The sequence below is a fragment of the Natator depressus genome, chromosome 3 (assembly GCF_965152275.1).
Source record: "Natator depressus isolate rNatDep1 chromosome 3, rNatDep2.hap1, whole genome shotgun sequence".
Classification (NCBI taxonomy): Eukaryota; Metazoa; Chordata; order Testudines; family Cheloniidae; genus Natator; species Natator depressus.
In genome coordinates this window covers 69,777,338-69,789,471 of record NC_134236.1, presented here as the reverse complement: position 1 = coordinate 69,789,471, position 12,134 = coordinate 69,777,338, and the positions used below count along the sequence as shown (strand labels likewise).

The 12,134-nt window shown below is 45.1% G+C and overlaps 1 pseudogene; it reads right to left on the bottom strand.

Annotated features, from left to right (window-relative positions):
* Window positions 1-293: 293 nt before the first annotated feature.
* LOC141984493 (uncharacterized) lies at window positions 294-9,598 on the bottom strand (annotated as a pseudogene).
* Window positions 9,599-12,134: the final 2,536 nt, after the last annotated feature.

Below are 12,134 nucleotides of genomic sequence, written 5' to 3'. Positions count from 1 at the left end.
TGTAAAAAGATTTGCACAAGTCACACATTACCTTTAACAGAAACATGTAGTCTTGACAGTTGATCAAGCACTCTTCCCTGCTTTGAGGAAGCAAAAATGGACTATACCACAATATAAAAATTTAGATTCCATGCTTAGGAGGTCTATGCATAACAATGAACTTCCTAAAAGTGCTGGGGCAGCATACTCAGGATTCTGGATTGTCAAGTGTGTGGACTGGAATTTAGGTAGACAAACAATAGAGCATGTAATTGCTGGTAAAAATTGTGCAAAAGCCACTCATGCTCCCATGATCACTCTACAGGCAACGTGGCAACTGTCATTACCACAGCTTCTGAGTTATCTACAGCAACATGACAAGAAACTCAAATTAAAACTCTTGGATTTTGCAAAATCTGATGCTGCAGAAGACTACAGTAACCTAGTGTGTATTCTGTCATCAGCAAGTTTTTATGACCAGATGTCATCACTTGTGCTGAGCAACATGGACAACTCAGTTATGAAAGGTTCCAGCCACAGCGTCTATCAGGTAGATCCAGCCTACTCCCAAGACTGACTCAATGCCACTAGTAAAAGAGGAGGAATTATAGGTACCACAAAAACAGCCGAAGTACTCAGCAGATGAGCGCTCTCCTATAATCTACATGCCCAAATTGTAGCCCAAAACCAGAAAAGTGTTCAGTGCTGGACTTGATGACCCAATGATTCGCAATGAATCCACACTAGCATGATCTTGTTGATGAAAATAAAGTGTTAATGACACTTCATAGATTCAAATTACTCACTAGTGAGCCAGCCTCCAACACACTGCCAAACATTGCAAGAAAGGATTTGGCTACAGAAGAAATTCAGCAAGCTCCGCTGAATGCAGAAATATTTGGCCAGGAGCAATTGAATACCTTTGTTCAGGAAAGGCTCATGACGCCAAAGGAGGGAAGTGCCCATACCAAATTCTGTGATCCACTGAAAAAGACAAGGGCTTTGCTGTTTTCCTCTCTGTGCAGTTGGAAAAGAAAAGAAAAGCTACTCAGAGTAAAGTCTGATCATTTCATACTACATATTACTGCCTATAATGCAGGAAGTGGAATAAAAAACATAGAAATTTACTAATTTTTCAAATTGACTTAGTTTTGAAGTTCAATTTAGATGGCAAAATATTCAAAATTCAATTTGGTGAACATTTTTTTTTCAGATTCAGCACGTTCAAATTACGAAAGGTAACATGTTTGCCCTCTTTTCCCTCAAAATGCCGCCTACATCTTATTTTATGGAAAACGTGCCACGTGTATCACAGACTGAGTTGGCTCCATCTTTTCTTTTTGTCTCCTAGATGTTTTATAATTTTTACCTTTTAAACAGTCACGAAGTTATCAATGGAATATAAACCACAATTCTTAAGCACTGAATAATAGTTCAGGAATATATGATAAAGTTACCTCAATTATTTAAAAATAGTGAACTAGCAGTTTTTCTTTGCACAATATTTCTTAAAATAAAGAATATATTCCTTCAACAGTGTTAGCTGTTAGCCAATATTCATGGATGTCTGACCATTAGCAAGAAAGAGACAGTGATTTGCAGGTGGAGTTCAGAAAGTGGAATTGAACATGGCAAATCTGGAACCTCTGATTGCCTGAGTGGGAAGCCATCCTGGGCATTTTAGTGAATTATGATCGTAGTAAACATACCAAAGGATGGGTACTATAGAAAACATGTGTTCATCTATTTTAATATACAGAAATTGCACAAAATTAAACCTCAAGTGAATACCTGCAGCCATGTATAGACATCTTGCCCGATATCATGCATTATGCAGGGGCAGTGTAACGGCAGACCTCGGTCGCTGGCAGGCAGGATTGAACCCAGGGCCTCTGGAGCTTACTGCATGAGCCTCTACCACATGTGCTAAAAGCCAACTAGCTGTTAGCTAAGGCTGTAGAGCAGACTCATTTAACTCTCTCTCTCTAAGTGGTCTCGGTGCCACTAGATGGGACAGAACACCACACCTAGGAGGTGTGTGAGTTACAGCAGCACTTGAATTGTAGACCTCTAAAGAAAAGCATAGGGTGCTGCACAAAATGGGTTGGTAATTCGGTATGTGGCACTTTGTCCTCCAAGTTTTTACTGAATTAATGTCACAATATTGTATTAAGGCATAATATGGGGTGAGAAGTGTTACCTTCTGTCTTGATCTGAGTGAGGCAAGTGGGATGCACTGGTGTATTGTTGATCACTTACTATACGTGCTTGTTTGGAAAATTCAGTAATTCCAGTGCTTCACAAAGTTACCAGTTGATCCCCTCACAACTGCAGTCTCTGATCTACCTTAAGAGAATTTGTTAGCAACATGTTATTATTCCTTTAAGTTAAATCCCAATCAGCACAACACTATTAATAAAGTATTAGTCTTATAACTTCCCATAATCTAGCTTCTGGTATTCCAGACAAGAAATAAAAAGACAATATTGAAAACATGGAGCCAGATCCTCAACCGAGCTAAACTAGCATATACTGATTTACACCTTCTGAGGATCAGGCCCATAACATTTTATGAAGACATGCTAATATTTAAAAAACCAATAACACTAACAGGGCAAATGGATGTTTTGCGAGTTGAGATTTAAGGAGACAAGGAAGGGAATTACAGCAGTCAAAGTAAGAAGAGATGAAGGTTAATCCAGGCTGCATCCAGTATAAGAATGTTGACAGAGAACTTGTTGAGATAGTGGGCTAAAATCTGCCCTTCAATTTGTCAGTTTAAATCTGGAGGGCAGAATAAATTCATGCTAGTGAAGTCACTTTGGGTTTACAGCACTATAACGGCAAGCAGAATTTGGAAGTCTGTTGCAGGTGATGTTCATTGTAATCAAATATGTAGATCTGGGAAGGCCATGTGGAATGCCTACTATAAATACTTTATAGCAGGAGCAAATGTGAAATTTGACTTGAGAAGGTGGAGAGAAGAAGTAGAGTTCTGAGTGACGGTTTTTTATTGTGTTTCTTTTGCTTTTTCAATCAGGATACCAGTTTTAGATACTTTTTGTGGAAGGCTCTGGCAAATCTAGGAGCTAATAATACTGAAATAGCCAAAAAGGACCAAAACAGAAAGAGGGATAAGTTCTAGGTATTATCTACATATTATTGGTTGAATTCAGAAAGGAGGTAGCCAAAAAGCATGAGACCAAGAAGAGAAGGGGAATCCCACAGTGCTCCATAATGGAAATGTCTAGGTACGAGATATGTCCATTGCCAGTCACAGAGGAGAAGTGGCATTAGCAGGATAGGATAGGTAAGGAACAGAAACCAGGAAGTCAGAGCAGATCTAGTCCATGTTCAGAATTCACAGAGTATTGTTTCAGTCCATTTTGAGTGCTTTAGATTCCCAGGTGTGTTGCAGAGTCCAGCACTAAAAGGGGACACCTGTTAAAGAAGAGCTTTTCCTCAGCAATGGTAAATTCAGCCCTGTGCACACAACACCCTAGGGACATCCTGGGGCCCCATTATAAAACATATGCTGAACCCCTCCTCCCCCCCGACACACACACTATATGCCACTAATACTAAACAAGGTATCTCTGATAGTCTGTAAAAAACATCAAAATCATGCATATTTCAACATTTTTTAAATCTTTTTTAAAAACCTTAAGCATCATTATAAAAGCTTATTCCAATTTTAGCAGCAAAACCTCAATGCAAGAGGTCAAATATCCTGCCACACAGGATAATCCAGCAAACAGAATGCAAATAACACTGCAGAATGATCTGAGACAAAAGGAAGCAATTCTACAAACAGCACATTCATAATTTGGAAAACTTCAAACATGGAATTTGGTCTGCATGAAAGAGCTGCGAAGAAGCCTGTGAAATTAAACTGAACTTCCTGGGTACAATACATGATTTGGGTTGGGGCTGGGGGGAAGGGGGAACGGAACCATGCAACAAATAAAGAAGACACAGAGTAAAGAATGCTAATAAAAACTAAATCTTAAACATTTGTCTCTTATTGCTTCGGTGTTTCAGCTCCTCTCCAAAACAAAATATAAACATAGTTGATTTTTAATGTTCTAGTGCAGTAAAGCTGTATGAACAGAATGGAGCAGCATCCAAAAGCATTCGCTTCAAAATATTGCAGTTCACCAAGGGACATTTGTTAGCTGTAGAAATTCAGATTTCTGCTTCCTGGCCAACCAATGCAGGGTTGGCATATTTCCCTCTTCATAAAATCATAGAAATGTAGGGCTGGAAAAGACTTTGAGAAACTGAGTCCAGCCCCCTGCACTGAGGCAGGACTAAGTAAACCTAGACCAGCCCTGACAGGTGTTTGTCCAACCTGTTCTTAAAAACTTCCAGTAACAGGGATTCCAGGAACTCCCTTGGAAGCCTATTCCGGAGCTTAACTACCCTTATAGTTAGAAAGGTTTTCCTAATATCCAACCTAAATCTCCCCTGCTGCAGATTAAGCCCATTACTTCTTGTCCCACCTTTAATGGACATGGAGGACAATTGATCACCACCCTCTTCAAAACAGCCTTTAACATATTTGAAAATTTATTAGGTCCCCCCTCAGTCTTCTTTTCTGAAGATTAACATGCCCATTTTTTTTAACCTTTCCTCATAGGCCAGGTTTTCTAAACCTTTTGTCATTTGTGTTGCTCTCCTCTGGACTTTCTCCAATTTGTCCACATATTTTCGAAAGTGCAGCACTCAGAATTGGATACAATACTACAGCGAAGGCTTCACCAGTGTCAAGTAGACTGAGACAGTTACCTCTCATGTCTTACATGACACTCCTGTTAATATACCCCAGAATGATATTAACCTTTTTTGCAATTGCATCACATTGTTGACTCTCATTCAATTTGTGAGCCACTATAACCCCCAGATCCTTTTCAGTAGTACGATCACATGGCCAAGTTATTCCCCATTTTGCAGTTGTGGATTTGATTTTTTCTTTCTAAGTGAAGTACATTGCACATGTCTTTATTTCATTTCATTTTGTTGAATTCAGACGAATTCTCTAATTTGTCAAGATTGTTTTGAATTACAATCCTGTCCTCTTGTTGCCGGCACCCAGTGCTGAGAGGCAAAACAACAGCAGGGATTCGTTACCCGGTGTGCTTCACTCAATAATCACAACAGGGTGGAGAAGCAGAAAAGTTTATTTGCAGCTGCAAACAAGGTACAGGGAGAATAGAATCTCAAATCCTGCACACCAGAGCAGGTCATCACACTTTTATATTCCTTAATGCTACTGCACTACACATCAGCCAATTAAAACTTTGCACAAATTCTCTGCCTTCCTTATATGGGTTACAACAATGTTTATTTCCTGCAACCTCTAACAAGCATTCCTAGCAACTTAAACAACCAGCACATTCTGTCTGGCTTTGTAGTTGTTTCTGTCCTATTATCTCTAACTTGGCGTCAGCAAACCTTACACTATAAGGCATTATCTGCAGCTGCAACATTGTTTTAAGAGCAAAAGAATTTACTCAAACCAGCCGGGCCTGAATTCTATTAAGGGGGGGGTTGAGAAGAAGCCCTTAGGCCTTCAGCAGGGAGACTTCCTCGACCCTTATGGCCTTCCATCCCCTCAACTTAACTAATGGCCATGCCCTGGGGTCTCCAACAATTCCCTCCTTTGAGAATACTCATTTCTATTGCTTGAGTCTTCTCATCTTTATTTACTTACTAGCGGGCTATGCATAAAATTAAAATGTTCAAAACTATGCAAAATAAGCATTTTTACACAGGACCACATACAACACAGTAAACATAACATGATTAATACAGGGAAAAAAAACTTAAATAATAGGCTAAACAACCCACTTAGCCACGGGGAAAGGCCCAAACCAGAAAATAGAGAGCCTAGCCAATCCTCCCCAGTTTGCTGATGAATGCCCTTTACCAGCTGCTTTAGGCATTGTAAATCGGCTTCTATGGATGGCCCTGCATCTGTTATATTAAAGCAACACATGCCTGCAAACTCCTGGCAGAGGTGACCATGGAGTAGAAGCAAATAGTCCACAGCCAGCCTGTTCTGTAGCATACCCTGACGTACTTCCCCTAACTCATATGAGAGTTGGGCCAGGACGGTTGAGGTTAAGTTAATGGCCTTTGCCACCGTGCAGGCAAGGTGCTCTACTGCGTGGTAATTATGCACTACAAGCCCAGGGATACCAACTAAAGAAAAGGCCAGAGCTGCTGCCTCACTCTGTGAGAATAAGGTTCTCTGAGAACGACATTGCGTTCACTGCACTCTGGGCCAGTGCCAGCCAGGTATTTACGGGTACAATGCCTGAAACAGCAGTACCAGTTAGGCACATGGCCAAGAGGGGGAATAAAATATACCCTCCCATCTATTTTCCTGCCTTCCCGGCGGGCTGCCATTTAAATAGTAATTTTAGTCCAAAATCCTCAGTGGAGGGGGCTGAATGCACGGTCCACCTTTCAGCCGGGGGGGAGGGGGGGGTTGACACCACTTTCAGCCGGGTATAATGAATCCAATTCTTGTGTCCCTCGACCTTTGCTGCCGTGTGGGAGATCAGCAGGACGGTATAGGGTCCCTTCCACTTTTCCTGGAGGGGCTCATCTTTCCAGGTACGTACGAGCACTGAATCACGAGGCTGCAGGGAGTGGATGGGTGAGTCCAACGGTAGAGGCTGGGAATCCTTAGTATATCTGTGAAGAGACAAAAGAACAGCAGACAGGGAACACATATACTGAGACAGAAACCCATTCCCCAATTCCCACTCTCCCCCTGACATAACCAGTGTACCATTCATAGGCCATGCCCTTCCAAACATAATTTCAAAGGAACTGAGCCCTAATCTACCCTTTGGGAGAGCATGGATGAGGAGCAGAACTAGGGGCAGGGCATCAGGCCACCGTAGGGAGGCCTCCTGGCATACTTTCGAGAGATGTCGCTTAAGGGTCTGATTGGTCCGCTCCACTACCCCACTGGCGGTCTCCAGGGTGTATGGAGTTTCCAGGGAATCTGTAAGGCGTCTGAGATGCTTTGGGCGATTTTTGACGTGAAGTGTGTTCCATTGTCAGATTCCATCCACTGGGGAAGTCCAAAGCGAGGAATAATCTCCTTAACAAACTTGAGAGCCACTGTCCTGGCAGTGCGATTGCGACATGGAAAGGGTTCTGGCCATCCGCTGAATCTATCCACTATAACAAGGAGATACTTGAACCCTTGGGTCCGGGGAAACTCAGTAAAGTTTATTTGCCACACCTGTCCGGGGCCTGGAGTCGGTTCCAGGGCCGCTGGTGGTACTGGGTGTCCTGGTCGGGGATTATTCTTTTGACAGACTAGGCATTCCGCCTGTACCTGGGCAGCCAGGGGTCTGAGGCTGGAGGTTATGAAGTACTTTCCCATTAGTTGGATAAGTGCCTCCCTGCCAGCATGAGTGGTTTGATGTAATTTCTGTAATACTGGCAGAATTAGGCCCTTTGGTAAGAGGACTTTCCCTTCCGGGGAATGAAGCCATCCCTCCTTTTCCTGGAGACCAAGTTTGTCAGCTAGCTGTTTCTCCTCCCCAGAATACTGAGGGGTCGGGAGCTCCCCCACTGATGGGATAAGGGCATGCATATAGGTGTTCTCAGTCTGAGGGGACATCAGGGTGGCAGCATGCTTCGCCTCTCTATCTGCCCTGGCATTACCCCTGGTCACATCTTGATCCTCCCTCTGATGGGCCTTACAGTGAACCACTGCCACTTCCAAGGGGAGTTGCACTGCCTCTAGAAGCCGGAGGATTTGGGGCCCGTGTTTTACTGGGGAGCCTTGGGCTGTCAGCATTCCCCTCTGCTTCCACAGGCCAGCATGAGCATGCAGCGCACCAAAAGCATATTTGGAATCAGTGAAAATATTGACCCGTTTTCCTTTGGACAGTTCAAGTGCACGGGTCAGGGCCACTAGCTCAGCCAACTGGGCAGAGGTCCTAGCGGGCAAACTTTCAGCTTCCACGGTGTTATTGAGGGTCACAATAGCATAACCCGCCCTTCTTTGCCCATCTATCACCATGCTGCTACCATCAGTGTACCACTCATAATCTGCATTTGGGAGGGGCACATCCTTCAAGTCCGGGCGGCTAGACTATTGGGCATCTATGATCTCCAAACAGTCATGTTCCTGTTTCTCAGTTTCTGGTAAGAGGGTGGCAGGGTTAAGGGATGAACAAGGCTGCAGCGTGACCTCAGGGTTCTGTAAGAGCTTTGCTTGGTATCTTGCCATACACGCTTGTGTGAGCCAGAGGCCGCCCTTAACATCCAGTAAAGCGCGTACCATGTGTGGTGTAAAAACCTGTATAGTTCCCCCTAGTGTCAGTTTCTCTGCTTCTGCCAGGGTCAGGGCGGTGGCTGCCACTGCCCGCAGGCACGCTGGCCAGCCCTTGGCTACTTGGTCCAATTGTTTAGAAAAATATGCCACCGGACGTTTCCATGCTCCTAGCAGCTGTGTGAGTACTCCCAGGGCCACCCCCTTTCGTTCATGTACATACAACTGAAATGGCTTGGAGAGATCTGGCAGACCTAGAGCCGGGGCTTCCATCAGCTTTCTTTTTAGGATTTTAAATGTCCTGTCAGCCTCTGGGGTCCAGTGAAAGGGGTCATGGTCTGCTCCTTTTACACAGTCGTACAGGGGTCTAGCCCATAGTCCAAACTCTGGGATTCATATCCTACAGAAGCCTGCCATCCTCAGAAATGCTCTGAGCCGCTTGCGATTACTCGAGATAGGAACTTGGCATATGGCTTCCTTCCTCTCATTTGAAAGCTGGCGTTCCCCCTGCCGTGTGTAGAACCCGAGGTACTGTACCTGTGGGAGAGCAATCTGAGCCTTACTTCGTGCTACCCGATATCCTTGGAGTCCCACAAAATTCAGGAGACTCACGGTGGCTTTAAGGCAAGGGGTTAAGCCCACAGTGGCAATTAACAGGTAATTAATACAAAATTAATTAATTTTGTATTGCAAAAGGAGGGCTTCCTCATTATCCCACTCCTCTAGGTCCCTGGCCAGAGCCTGGCCAAAGAGGGTGGGGGAATTTTTAAACCCCTGAGCTAACACTGTCCAGCAAAGTTGCTTTTTAACTCTGTTCCGGTCCTCCCAATCGAAGGAGAAAATCTCCTGTGATGAGGTGTCAACTGGGATGGCAAAAAAAGCATCTTTTAAATCAAGAACTGAAAAATGGGTATACTGTCCCCCTATAAAAGCCAATAGGGTATACGGGTTAGGGACAAGAGGGTGCAGAGTCTTAACCCGTTCATTAACTGCCCTTAGGTCTTGTACCAGCCGGTACGTGCCATCAGGTTTCTGTACGGGTAAAATGGGAGTGTTCCAGGCTGACTGACATTCCCGGAGAATACCGTACGTTAGAAATCGATCTATGGTTTCCTGTAACCCCTCTCTGGCTTCCTTCTTGCTTGGATATTGCTTTACTCGCACCGGGCCTTTCCTGGGTATGAGCTGGACATGAATGGGGGTTTGGTGAGTAGCTTTTCCTGAGATCCCTGATGCCCACACAAGAGGATACACTTGAACTTCCCACTGGACCCATTCTGGGGCTTGCATAGCTGAGGGTTCAACTGCAAGGGCCATAATCCATGCATTTTCAGGGGGTAAGGTAAGGGTTATTTCATCTTGAGTAAAATGCAGGGTGGCACCTAGGCAACACAGCAGGTCCCGTCCCAGCAACGGTGTTGGGCATTCAGGGAGGTATACCAGCTTATGGGATATGGTTCTGTTTCCCAAAGCACATTCTGCTGGGGCATACACTAGGCACTTGGTATCTTTGCCTGTGGCTCCTGTCACAGTGAGGGAGTCTGCTACTGGCAACTGAAGGGGTCGATTTACAGCAGTTCGCGCCGCTCCGGAGTCCACTAAAAAATCTATTTCTTCATTTCCCACCCGCATTTTTACTCGGGGTTCCCGGGGTAGGATGATCCATCTCCCCTGACACCCCTATTCCTTGTTCTTCTATCGCCATTATAGAGGTACCCCCCCCTTTCCTTCTTGTTTGGGCACTCATTCTTCCAGTGTCCCTCTTGTCTACACAGGGCACACTGATTGCGCCCCAGTCGTCTCTCCCGCGGGCCTGGATGTCCACGTCCACGGCCCCTTCCTTCTCGTTCACTTCCCTTTGTGCCTGCCTGCACTGCCGCTACCATCAATCTCACTTGCTTCTTCTCCTTCTCCACTTCTCTTAAACTATACACTCGATTTGCTGCTTCTAAAATCTGTGCCATGGTCATACCCATCAAATCCTCCTTTTTCTGTAGCTTTCTCTTAATGTCGGGGGCTGCCCTGCTTGTAAATACTCCTTTAATAATTGCCTCAGTTTGCGGATCATTAGGATCTGCATTGGTGTACTGTCGGATCGTGTCTCGAATGCGCTGTAAAAAGGCTCCAGGGCTTTCCTTTGGATCCTGCACTACCTCATATGGTTTAGTCCAATTATTCTGTCTGACAGCTGCGTGACGGAGTCCATACAGTAGCAGCTCCTTATAGGAGGTGAGGTGGGTCATAGCCTGATGGTCATTTGGGTCCCACCTAGGATCCTTTATAGGAACCTGATCATCTGGGGTCGCCTCTTTGCTTCCTCCCTTGCTTTAGCTATGACCTGTTCTCGTTCAACCTCAGTCAATAATGTTCGCAGAAGGACATTAAAATCATCCCAGTCTGGCTTGTAGCTACTAAGACATCCCTCAAAAACCGATACAAACTTGCTTGGGTTGATAGAAAATTCTCCAGCCTGTGCTTTGAAAGCGGCCAGGTCCATAGGATTAAAAGGTGCATGAGTATAGACCTGCATGGTAAGAGCTGGTCTACCTTCCGCTGCATTCCGAGCAATTTTAGTCTCGGTAACTAACGGGTATAATCCAGCAGATAGAGCTCGAACCTCACTATGAGCTTCACTAGGAATCTTACTCTGAGCCTCGCTCTGTGTGGGTGTAGGGGCCGAAGGAGCCTCACTCTGTGTGGGTGTAAGGGCCGAAGGAGACACCGGATCTGCCATTACATTTGGGGTGGGAGTCCGGGGACTGACATTAATTGCTACCAATCGGGGTTAAACTACAGCGTTGTAAAATATCAGTACGAGACCACAAGGTCATAAACAAGTAAGCATACGAATGCTCATTCCACTTCCCCGTTCGCTGACAGAACAGGAGTAACTGGAGGATTGTATTATGATTTAGTGATCCTCCGGGAGGCCACTGTTCCTGGTCCTCTAATTGGTACTGAGGCCAGTCAACCATACAAAATCGCTTCTTTACCCTTAGTCATTGGATCTGATCCAAATACCTTCCAATTTACTAAAATACACTCTAGGGGCGTGCACCATACCCTACCTCCTGTGCTCTGTTCCTGTCCCATACCTACAGGGTAACTCTGGGCGTCCCCAGATTCCAACAGAGCATACAATCTGGATTTCAAAAGGTTCCTACCTTATCCAAGGGACCGGTTCCCCACCGTCGCCCGCAGCTGCTCCTCCCCTATGTCCAAGGGACCGGTTCCTCACCGTCGCCCACAGCTGCTTCTCCACTATGTGAGTGCGTTGCACCGTCGTGCCCTCCGGGGTCAATCAAACTGCGTCTCCTCCGAGGCCCCCGATGAACTCACTGGTGTGCGCTGGGCATCAGTTGTCACTGCAATCTTCGACCGCTGGAAGGGATTCGGGCAAGGCTAAATTGCAGGCTCGTTGCCCCACGTTGGGCGCCAAAAGCTGTTGCCAGCACCCAGTGCCGAGAGGCAAAACAACAGCAGGGGTTCGTTACCCGGTGTGCTTCCCTCAATAATCACAACAGGGTGGAGAAGCAGAAAAGTTTATTTGCAGCTGCAAACAAGGTACAGGGAGAATAGAATCTCAAATTCTGCACACCAGAGCAGGTCATTACACACACTTTTATATTCCTTAATGCTACTGCACTACACATCAGCCAATTAAAACTTTGCACAAATTCTCTGCCTTCCTTATATGGGTTACAACAATGTTTATTTCCTGCAACCTCTAACAAGCATTCCTAGCAACTTAAACAACCAGCACATTCTGTCTGGCCTTGTAGTTGTTTCTGTCCTATTATCTTTAACTTGGCGTCAGCAAACCTTACACTATAAGGCATTATCTGCGGCTGCA